Source organism: Sinocyclocheilus rhinocerous, unplaced genomic scaffold (genome assembly GCF_001515625.1).
Source record: "Sinocyclocheilus rhinocerous isolate Xijiao unplaced genomic scaffold, SAMN03320098_v1.1 scaffold2455, whole genome shotgun sequence".
Taxonomy (NCBI): Eukaryota; Metazoa; Chordata; class Actinopteri; order Cypriniformes; family Cyprinidae; genus Sinocyclocheilus; species Sinocyclocheilus rhinocerous.
The window spans coordinates 4,287-7,781 of NW_015637542.1; the positions used below are offsets into that span (position 1 = coordinate 4,287).

Genomic DNA, 3,495 nt, shown 5'->3' on the forward strand with positions numbered 1-3,495 from the left:
CACTGTCAAAGAAATCTGGGCTTCCATACCACCTCAGCAGTGCCACAAACTGATCCCCTCCATGCCACGCCGAATTGAGGCCGTAATTAAAGCAAAAGGAGCCCCTACCATGTATTGAGTACATGTACAGTAAATGAACATACTTTCCAGAAGGCCAACAATTCACAAAAAAATTTTTTATTGGTTTTATGAAGTATTCTAATTTGTTGAGATAGTTAATTGGTGGGTTTTTGTTAAATGTGAGCCAAAATCATCACAATTAAAAGAACCAAAGACTTAAACTACTTCAGTCTATGTGCATTGAATTTATTTAATACACAAGTTTCACAATTTGAGTTGAATTACTGAAATAAATGAACTTTTCCACGACATTCTAATTTATTGAGATGCACCTGTATATTGTATTTTTGTAATGCAACAATACATTACAATGTTATCAATTTATCAATGTGACACAAATCAGAACTGAAGGTTACCTAAATCTAGCACAATGCTAGCCTTTAGGGCAGGGTTCCCAAAGTAGGGGTCGGGACCCCCCCAGGGGGTCACGAAACCACGTGGAGGGATCACAAGATGATTTCCAGAAATCAAATAATTTTTTTAAAGATTAGAAATAGTATATTTTACCCATAAATAAAAAATTATAAGTTGAATTAAAAATAAAACTCGAACGTGGAGTTTTGTACTCCAGCATGTTGCTCACCCAACTAATTAGGTAAGATTAATGTTGAAATCTAAGTAATGAGTAAATTACTATAAAACAATATTGTTGTTAGACTGTTGTGTTCCTTTGTGTTGTCATTATGCTATAAGTGCATGTGCGCCGTTGTGCAAAACGTTTGTATACTTTAACCACCTCAGAGGAAAGTGGGGGTCCCGAGGTACTGGCAGTGTTATTTTGGGGGTCGTGGGCTGAAAAGTTTGGGAACCCCTGCTTTAGGGCATCAACTCACTACTTTTATTTAGGCTCTAATCTCTCACAAAATGAAAATCTGTTCCTATATAATCCCAGGCTGTGAGAACTACGGATTTGGACCTTGACTACTCTTTTGGACGATCTCACCATACAAACCCTTGTTTATTTTAACTACTGCCATTACTAAATTGAAGTTTAACGTTAATCATTTATTCATTTAAAGCTACTTTCCTTTTTTATTTTACTTCATTTCTCTGTGAAGCACTTTGACACGAGCCCGGTTAATCAATATGACAAAAAAATAGGTTTTATTATAGTAAAACCATGTTTTCTGGCGTATTGACTAACATTTATATAACCACACAAATACAATCTAAACTATGTTTTTTGTAGCAAAACCATGGTCAATTTTAGTAATGGGTGCAATAATCCCCACCCATTCCCCGCGGAACGCGATTTAAACCGTGGCCAAACAAGAAATATACAATTTATTTAATATAAAAAAAAAGAATAATTCCCCTCCCCCTTCAGAACTAACGCAAACTAGACAGAAACAAACTTAATATGAACCGAATCGCTCCATTAGCAATCAGTTAACTTAGGCTAAAGATTTGATAAAGCTTTTCAGTCAGAAACTATTCTTAAACATTAAATTGTATGATTATGCGATCGCTAATTGAAAAACAGAGAAATATTACAGGCCACACGTAGGCCTTAGCCTCAACAATTAACTAGCGCTAATGTTAACTAGCTAGCCAACAACTTTAGATCTAATTAACCTAATTGGTTTAAAATGTGCTTACCTTGAGCTTCACTTTTTCCTCTGCACAACTTTAGCATCTCCTGCAAACAATCTCCTGGAGTCGGTATCTCCTGTAAACAATCTTCTTCTCATCTGTCCGTGTGAAGTGTCCATTTAATAGCATATTTTCATTTTGCTGCTGATATCGTTCCTAATGAGGACGAGGAAGTGGGCGGGGCCAACCATATATGGAGAATGTGTGTGTGGAGAAGCGCGCGCAGTACCGCTCAGAAATGTTTGGGGGCGCAGCTGAGCACTCCCTTCACACTCACACATTCATGGATAAACGTGTGTTATGGGCCAACGCTGAAACTCCACCCAGCACCTTCGCAACAGCTCATCTAGTCATTTATTTGGCTTTCCCTTATGGGGGCCTGACTTTTGGTCCCCACAACGCAAGAGGTCCCCATGACCTGACTGTGTAAACAGACTCATGTCCCCACAATGTGATGAATACCAGAACACACACACACACACAGTCATGCTGCACTCACACATGAAAAAGAAATCCAAATATGGTCATGTCAAGGTTATGCAAGCTCGTCACACATTCACTTTCGTTTTGGAAAGTTTCAAGGCGTTGGCGATTAAATGGCGCACAATCCAGGTACGATGTTAAACACATTTTATTACAAATCAAGCCAATGTTTTGTAAGGCTAAATAATGTAGATTGTTTATTACTGTTTCGCTGTCTAAGACTTTCTTTAAAGCATCCCTTATCTGTGCCTGTGTGTAGTTGTGTGTACTGCGCAGTTAAAATGGATTATCATTATTTTGTAATTATTATTTTAGTGTGCCAACTTTGATTACGTGGAAAGAATACGGTTTTAATCACATGAGCTGAGGCTTTGAGGATAGGCTACTTAAGCTTGTTGCACTTCAGCATTTTTTGATAAGCACGTGTATTTCTTTCCTTCGCTTATTTTCCTCAGATTTTCTCTTCGACTTTAAACCTTGAAACCAGAAATGGCAAACCGAATGGGTAGTATTAGACATGCTTTATTCAAAGACCTATAAGCAATTGTTTTCGTTTAGTTTATTACAAATATTAAATACTGCATTTGTAAGAGCTTTATGGCCTACCAATGCTATTTCACGACCAATTCTTACGTATTTTACGAGGTGACGAATTCGTACGACTTCTTTAACCTCAAATCGATAACTTTCTAAACTACAATCTTCGTAAGACTGTACGGAAATCTGCTGCTGCTTTATTGATGTTTTGTCTTTGTTAGAGTGCGGAAGTAGTTGAAATAATGAACTAATGTTGGGATATAGGCCTAATCAGAGCCGTTGAAAAACGCAGCTGCGACATTGATCTGGCCGTTACGCGGGCTCTCAATAGTTCTATGGTTCTGGGAGTAATATTATTTAATATTTAATATTTTAATATGGAATATTTTGAGGGGATTTCTGGTACAAAAAATATTTGTGCAATAATTATTAACCATTAATAACAATTTAAAACAGGATATTTTCTATTATATTTAATGTTTATACTGCAGTTAGTGTAAAATTAAGGTTAAAGTAGAGAAAACGTTTTTAAATTGCAATGCAAAGAGGCAAATAGAGTGGGGGAACTATGACGTCACTTTGTAGGCGGATTGGCTATTAGCATGACACTGGTTCCCTCAACTAAAAGCCTATAGGATTTTTCCATAGGCTTTTTGATTATCGCAAAAAAAAAAAAAGCTCTGTGTTCAATCATAGTTCATGAAACTTACATCATGAGCCCAACCTCCAGACCGGCAGGAAAACATTTAATATCCCTGAGGG

At 37.0% G+C, this 3,495-nt stretch overlaps 1 long non-coding RNA gene across 1 annotated transcript in view; it reads left to right on the forward strand.

Moving 5' to 3' along the window:
* The first annotated feature begins 1,849 nt into the window (after positions 1-1,849).
* LOC107749020 (uncharacterized) overlaps positions 1,850-3,495 on the forward strand; it is a 2,928-nt gene continuing 1,282 nt past the window's right edge. Inside the window, exon 1 of the long non-coding RNA XR_001640985.1 lies at positions 1,850-2,325. This is a non-coding gene — a long non-coding RNA (uncharacterized LOC107749020). The remainder of the gene's footprint in view (positions 2,326-3,495) is intronic.